Source organism: Neopelma chrysocephalum, unplaced genomic scaffold, assembly GCF_003984885.1.
Source record: "Neopelma chrysocephalum unplaced genomic scaffold, ASM398488v2 Primary Assembly neopelma1_65c, whole genome shotgun sequence".
Lineage (NCBI taxonomy): Eukaryota > Metazoa > Chordata > Aves > Passeriformes > Pipridae > Neopelma > Neopelma chrysocephalum.
In genome coordinates, this window is record NW_020897724.1 from 1,915,308 (window position 1) to 1,923,860 (window position 8,553).

Genomic DNA, 8,553 nt, shown 5'->3' on the forward strand with positions numbered 1-8,553 from the left:
GTGGCCACCATAAGCATGTGACAAGGTGCATGGTCTCTTTCCATTCTCAGTCAGTGAAAACCTAAATATGGCCCAGTACCAGATGAATGCCTCACCTCCTCTGCTTGCTCTCAAAGCCATCCAGACACGAACCATCTTTACTTGGAAGCTGTACAGCCCCTTTCACACATGTTGGTGTGGCAGGAGACCTTCCTAGGGTGACAGGTAGCTCTGGACTGCTCCTGAATCCTATCCAGCCAGTTTGCAGCACTAACAGAGCAGCTGATTCATTGTAGACACTGTCCTAAGTACACCATCTTACAGTTTCATTTAATCAAGAATGCCCAGTGGTGTGGAATACCTGAAAGCTAAGAACATTTTAGAAAAGTCATTGTTTAATGTAAAATTAATGGTTTATTTAAGCTTTAGAACTAAGTGTAGTGCAGCTTCAGTTTCTACTGTCTTTATGCATCAACCACCACAGAAGAGATGATAAAGTACTACTAAATGTACCCTTAAAAGTTCAGAATCTTTTTTGAAAGAAGTAGAAGAGCAAGCACAGGCACTGGGTTACTTTCACTGTTGACAGTCTGGACTGTCTGGCAAACCAATATTGGCCATGGCAGCAACCTTCTGTCAAGTGAGCAGATGCAGAGGTAGCCTTTGGGCCAGGACTTTTAGACATTTAAGTCCAACTTAGATACTGGAGTCTCTACTGAAATGCCTGTTTTACTTACATAACCATGGGTGGAATCTCCACTGCATGCAAGTGTCCCAATCCACTTCAGTGAGAAGGGTCATGGCCTTTTGTACAAAAACCATGAATGCAATTACGACAGAGCTGACTGGTAAAAGCCATCCAGTAATAGCACAGGCCTGAAGAGAAGACCAGCAATCTCTTTAGTCATAATTTGAAAACTTTTTGCCTTTGAGAAAGTTTTAATAGTGATTTTGTAGCCCATATTTAGTAAATGGTGCAGAGAACAAAGCAGGTTCATTCACATCAGTTTTTCATCTTTGTAAACGGGCTGCTTGCTCTGTGCAGGCCTGTATGGGGAATTTCCAGTCTGCTGTGGAGGAAGCAGAAGACTGTTAATCCTTCAAAATTGCTTAAAAGCTTCTCTTACTTTGCCCCCTTCATCCATCCCCAGTTAATACTGAACAGGGGCAAGGCTTTAGTGACCTCAGATCCTCACAGCTGGGGAGCAGAAAGAACCCACTTCATGCTTTGCCAGGAGCTGGTGAACAACACTGGCATGTTCAGCTAAAGCAGCCAAGTAATGTGCTCTTTAACTGTGCTATGGATGAAAAGGTGAGAGTTTTCTCTCATTTATTTACTGTTGCTCCTTAGCTGTGCACTAATAATGTAAAAATGTGAACATGCAACATGCTAGTACAGGAGATAGTTTTCTCTTCCTTAAAAAGAATGGCAAGTTTATCAATATGATTCTTCCTCAGTATTCATAACTTATATAAAGAGATTTGACAATTTTCTGAATTTATGCTATCATTTGAAGCATACCCTCATGCTTTGATGTTTTCGTCTCACAAGCACTCAACGTTTTAAAACATTACATGTGCTTATGGAATTCACCGGGAATTATCTGCAGAAGAATTCTGGGGTCAGTTGTAGCCACTGTCACAATCATCTGGCTCTGCTGGAGCCATTCTGATCCCCAGCATAGTTTCCAGCAATGTTGATTTTAAGTGTTACTAATTATAGACATTCTTTGGTTTCTCTTCAGGGACTAGACCACTGCCAGAGAAATTCATGATCAGATTAGGATTTGCCTGTAATTTGTTTTGTTAGAAATAAATTGTTTCCATCGTTGCAAATTTACATCACACTCTCCTTGTCTGCTAATGTGGCTATTTTAAATGTACTTATTTTTGGAGTTTCCTTCTGTCAGTCACACCCTGTGTCCTCTAAGTATATTCTTTGTGTATCCATTACCTTTAAATTTTGGACAGCTACTGTCAATATTTGTTCCTTTAATTAGGGCCATATGTTGTGTTAGTTCCTTAATGGTGGCTAGTAAAATAAAACATGTGCTTCCTCCATTCCCACTTGGAAAGACAATGAATATGTAACAGATGTTTATTACACATATAGTATCTGTTCAGTTTTCTGCTGTTTTGTAGCACTCCTTGGAGCAAACTGTGTTCAGTAATCATCTTTGCACTCTAGGAAGTTTATCAGGGGAACAGACTGGTCCTCACAGGACATTTTTCTGGAGGGTGTTTTAGCTGTTCCTTAGAAACAGCTGTTTTGCAGGCCCATGGGGGGATTGTTAAACAGGACAAAATGCCACTGTCTCTGTTCAAGGAGGGTGAGTGACACCTTCACCTTTACTTGCAGGTCCACTGAAAGTGGAAGAAGAAGAGAGAAGGGGACCATGCACAAAGAGAAGGGGATCAAGCAACTTGAGCAGGTTTTATCTTTTCTTATTTCGCCTGACAGAAAGGAATGAGAAATTATTAATCCAGCTCTATGCATGAAGAGGAATGAAAGTATATGAAGAGTTTGTGCAGGTCAAAGTTTAATTTTTTAAAAGTTTTGCAAAACCCACAGGGTAGTACTAAAACAAGACTTGCTTCCTCTACCAGGGTATGTTGTACATGCCCCAAGCTTTTCTGCTGAACCCAGTTTCCCAAATCCTTCTGTTTAAGAAAGCATCTGTTGGGTTTTGTACTCAGATGTTTGTAATTGTGCAAATGACTGGCAAAGCACAAAAGCACTTTTAAGGTTAGTGTGAGAATGGACTCCCTTTATATCTGAACAGCAGAATCAATTCACATCAACATTAATGCTAAAAATACCCACCTTATCTATTTAAAAGAAAATCCTCAGAAGATGGTTTTTGTGTGACAGCATAATTGAATGATGAGTTCTCTGATTCTGATTAGTGCTGTAAGTGGTACTTCATGATGACAGACTGTGAATCCAGGCCAGGGAAAATGGATTGTTCAAAACTCATTTGAGCATGAGCTTAAATTTAGGCTTCTGAAGGCTGTAGCCTAACTTGGGACAAGAGGTGCTTCTGCTGGCATGCCTTACCTTCTGTCCTGGAAGAGCAGCTTTTATATGTAAGTCTGCAGGTGATAATTAGAAAGGTGAAAACAGTGCTATGCATCATATTGACATAGAAAAGTATAATCTGTATTTATTATAGCTGAAGCTATCTCCTATTCACTTCTACTGCTTCAAAAGAGGCAAATAGATACATTTAATGTCTTTTGCTGTGTTGAAACATTTTTGTCCCATGCTTTGGAGACTGATTTTGTACCTGAAGGCTGATGAGCAATGTACAAAGAATTTCCTTTCTGCAGCAGTTATTTTTAAAGCTCTATGCCAGAGTTAACAAGCCTATTGGGAGCCTAATGTGTTAGCTGGGGAAACCCAAAGGAAATCTCTTTAGATTGCTAATTTGCATGTTTAAAACACTTTTTTTTTTTACCTTTTCAGCACACAGAGTAGAAAAAGCTATTTGGTCTGTATGCTCCACGGTGTACTTGAGCTACATTCCCACAGAATTTGACATTCAGACTGGAGTAGTGTTGTTTTGAGACTGAGTAGTCAAATGTTTAGCAACTTCTTGACAGTCTCATTAGACTTTATCACCATAGTTCTGCTTTTTACAGCAAATGCTTCCTGAAACAGTGTAAGAGCAGTGACACAAATCATAGTGTACCCCGGGGCATTGCATTTATTGTGACAGACTGTGTTGCAGTGAAACATCTCTCCAGATGAAGCCTAGTTTGAACCTTCCCTGCTGTAGCCAAGAGAAAAAGAAATCCCTTGTTATCTCAACATTTGTGCCAATTTGCCTGATTTGCTTTGAATTTTAGGGGTGCTTCTGAAAACGACTCACAGCAAACAGTTCAAACTGGAAGTGTCAGCCATTAGAGAAACCAGAGAACACTAAATGGCTGATACCTATAAAGAAGAGAAGTCTAATGGAAACATTTGCTCCTGCACTTCATGATTAACTGCCTGGTGTTAGTGGAGAAGCTGAGGGAGATTTAGAGACAAAATGGTTTTTTGAGTGATGTGAACAGGGAAGGTGGAAATAATCTGGAAACCTAAACCCAAACTGACAAATCAACTCAAACAGCTCCATCTTGTCTCTTGTTAACTCTGGTCACCATTTTTTCCTGCAAGTTTCACCATAAATTTTGCCTGGACATTGTTGTTTACTCCTCTGGGAGTAAACATAACCTGTTGTTTACTCCTCTGGGAGTAAACACAACCTATGGAACCCAGGACAGGAATACTGCATCAGAACAATCAGAATATTTAACACAGGCAATATTTAATACATGAAGTAGCTATTTTATCTACTAGTTGGAAAGACTATTAAATACAGTAGTCTGACTGTGATTGTTTGAGCTGCAATTAAGATCTTCAGATTAACTTCCTCAATACCAGCAGTTGCTCATTATATTTGAAGCTGACCCATAAGCTGTTCTCATGTTGTTTGTTCAAAGGCCTTCATTCTCCTTTAGATTCCCACAACTAAATCTACCTGTACTTCTCCCCTCTTCCTTTTACTTCCATTGATTCAAGTGTCGAGTAAAGACATTTTTAGCTCATTAAGATTAGGTGTACTCTCCCTCTGAAAATCTGCAGCTGGATATAACTTGGACCAATTCTGCCCTGCAGTAACTGCATGATGCTATTTTAAATTCTAAATTTCAGAGCATGTGCCTTTTGCTGCATATGATTTGTTGGTAGTATTCTGTGACCGGTTTAGACAGGGGTAGCAGAGATGCAGAGGGTGTGAAATGGAAGTTTGCAGTGGTAGATGGTGCACTGGTCACTGTGAGAGGATCACATGTCCTGAAGAAGGCTACAAAGCTGCAAGGACAACAGAGTTCAGGGAGAGTGCTATAGCCACCAACATATGCAAATCCTTAGGGAGGAGAGAGCTTGCAGATAAAGGAATTCAAGGTGTTAAGTCTGCATGGTGAGCACTGCTCAAGAAGTGTGCATTGGTGCTTGACTACTTTGCAAGTAAAATTTTACATCCTTGTTTCATCAGCTAAGATGCTTATTTGGGCAGTGCCAACTCCTTCCAAAGTTCAGGGAGGGCAGACTTATGAGACCTGTAGACTGTGGGCAAGGATCAGAACAGCCTTTTCCCTAGTGACCTAATGACTCAGCTTTTAAAGAACTCTGTTTTTATAAATTTTTTCTGTAGAGAAATGTGGGTTAAGTTGCGTATGCCAGAAGTTGAGTGTGAATGTGATTTTTGCGGTGTTTTTGTTTGGAATAGCTCTAGTTTAGAAAATCCTCGGTTGCAGCAGAATTTCTGCCTCGGTGAAGCTGTTCCCTCCAAACAGTTTACAGGAGCTGTCAGCAGCAGAGGTTTTCTAGGCACTGCATTCCTGCCTGGCAACCAGGGCAGGGTGATGTGCCACCAGTCAGCTGTGTGTGCAGCCCTGTCAGATAAGGGGCTGTGCTGCAGGATTACCCACCAGGCATTAGTCACTAATGACAAGATATCTTCCTTCCAGCACAACGTGCCCTGCACATTCCCCAGGGTGAATGCATAAGGCTTCACAGCAGCACTGCGTTTTTCTGCATAAGAAAACCTATCTGGTATTCCTTATGTTGAGGCCTCCAGTCAGTAGTAATTCTCTGGAAGGCAACTTCTGTAGGAAATACTTGAACTTTTTTCTTTATAGCACATTCATCAAATGGTGCAATTGAGGGGGGGTTTTGTTAAAATTAAACCCTTTTGGATGAAAAGGCTTGATCCTACTCTGTTGCACTCTTTTCAGGGCAGACTACACATATCCACATTCTAAATGGTTTTTTTCCCCCTCTTTAATTTCCCAGTAAATTCTGAAGTGACTTAGTCATGCCAGTGAACCTAAGCCATTTTCACTCTTTGTAGATATTACATTTCCCCCTCCTCCCAGTGTTTGCTTCACCTTTCCCCTTCAATATGCAGAGAAGAGCCTATTTAAAAAAAGGGAAAGAGCTGTAATTAGGACATCAAATTACTAGATACACTTAATAACAGAATTAGAGATCAAGAACTTGGCAGGCACCTTAAATCCATCTTGGCTCTGCTTTTTTGGCTGTTGCTGAATCAGCTCAGGGCACAGTTTTAAAATTGAATCAGCAACCCTATTATTATAAATGGGAACTTTTGTTAAGCTCTTCAATTGATGTTCCCTCACACAAAGACCCCATCTCTTCTGGAAAATACCTTATAGTACACTTCCATTTTCTGCTGTTGATGTGTTCCTTATGCACAGTCAGAATGTGAGATGGAGGAGTCACATGAACTGTACCAATGGCTGGAAACACAATTTCCAAAGCAATGCTGGCAAAACTCTTCAAATGCTCTTCAAATGCTATTTTCTCCTCACAGCATGAAAGACTCTGCATGATGTGACCCATACAAATATAGATGACAACCAGGCTTTTTACATAAAATAGCTTAACAGTAATTTCTTACTGCCACCTCCTAGAACAGCAAGCTTACCTCTACTTTGTGCCAAGTGCTAGAGGTGTCCAAGCTTCTCTGTGAAAAGCTTTAGCACTTTGCTGCTACAGGAACTTGAAATAACTCAGCTATTTCCAGCCATGTCTGCATTTCCCCGATGTTTGGAGCAGTGACACATCCAGGAATGACGAGGTTTGAGAGGAGAACCTGTCCCACACAGGACTAAATGCAATGACTGGAGTTCCCCTTGGGATCCAACACTCCCATGGTTGGGAACTGTGAGAGTTCCCTCACTTACCAGGTGTGTGAGCTGGGTAAATCTGGTTTCAAACCAAACCAAGTCACGTCTGCAACAGTGACAAGCTCTTGGTCATATTCATTAGGTGGAATTCAGTTACAGGATACGTGGGCAGCCTTTGAGACCCTTCCCATACATTCTGAGTCTCCTGTAAACTGGCTGTAGTGACTGTAACAGCACACACTCTGCTCTGACTTCACTGAGAGAAGCCTCCAGTACCCATGCTAAAGGTTCTGGGTTGATTCCTGCTGACCTCTCTACCCACAGGCTTCATTATACATGGAAATAATTCACAGTCGTTCAGCTTTAATGGAGTGTTCTAGGTCTTGAATCTCTACCTAAAAATAGGCTGCAGCAGCACAATTTGTGAGGATGCATTAAAATCACTTGCAGACACAGATTACCAGAACACATTCCCCCTGCCTTTTTTTTAAAATGTGCTATTAGAGCAGTTTTAGCTAATTGACAATTTTTTAATAAGAGTTTAAGAAAAAGTTAATCCAGCTATCTTGTTCTCATGAATTGTTAAACTCTCTAGCCTAGCCAGAGGAGATTACTACAGAATCTCTAAACTGATTTTTCTGGGAAATGGGGTTGTAACTTCATGATATTATTTTCTATAGAAAGTGTTTAAGTAAGTGAGTATCTCTTGATATTTATATACTGTGTGTTCATTTGTCCAGACTTTCACTTTGCTAAATTAAGCCATTGCCTCTTTTTACCTCTTGAAAGCAAATTGTTTTTTTTCTCTGTTTCTAACACAGAGCATAAAAATAACACTAAACTCTCTCATATGCTCCTAAAAAGAGTGAAAGAGAAGATTAAATTTATGGAAAGTAATTGGCTCCATAGGAGATGCATGCCTTGATTCCTGCAACAGGACAGGTCTGAATGCTTGCAGGATTAGGAAAGCAAACAGCAACATACACAGGAAAGAAATTCAAAATTAAGATCAGTATTTTGGGGAGGGAAATACGATTATTGGTATTTTCTTTTTATTATTAATTTCTTTTTGCCACAGTTGCTCAAACAAGATGGAAACACAAAGAAGCTGTGAAATTTGTCATTTCTAAAATGGGCAGTAGGACTCAAAGTGAATGGTGTCAGATCACTGTCCCAGGGAATGAACTTGTGTGCTCGGTGCCAACAGATGTGGTGGATTGCTGACATCAAGTGAAGGGATGTGGTAAAAACACAGCACTTATGTGCTGGATGAAAAATTATTAATTTACAGCTCTGCAGCTTTGAACATCCTGACTCTTTGAACTGTCAGTTTTCAAAATGCTTTCCAGAGTGCCTCTTTTATTTAGGCTTCCCTCTCTGCACTGAGCTGAGTGCAGAAGTGCTTTGACTTTTCTCTGAAATGTGCACCTGATGGGAGGACAAAAGAGAAGTAGAACTATTCTAAAGGGTCTGTACCACCTGGGGAAATGTCAGAAGGCCACTTCAGACAGCTCTGCAACCTCTTCATCCTGTCAAGCCCAAGAAGAACAGCCAATTAGGAACTTTAAATTCAAACTTTTCTATCTATCCTTCTCTTCATGTAAATAATTCTTTCTTTTCACTGCTACCAACTAGTCTGAAGTTGCCTGCACAGCTATTATAAATTAAATATATATTTCTTAAAAACCTTATTTTAATATAACCTAATCCAGATAGTGGAACAACGCGAGAGACTTTCTTCCACGTGACGACAGGCAAAATTATTTTTTCTCACCATTTGATGTCTACTATATAACAAAAGGACAGATTTTAGAAAATTTGTAATGTTTGGACGTGGTTTAGACTGAATGTATTTTCAGATAAAAGCAGTAGAGC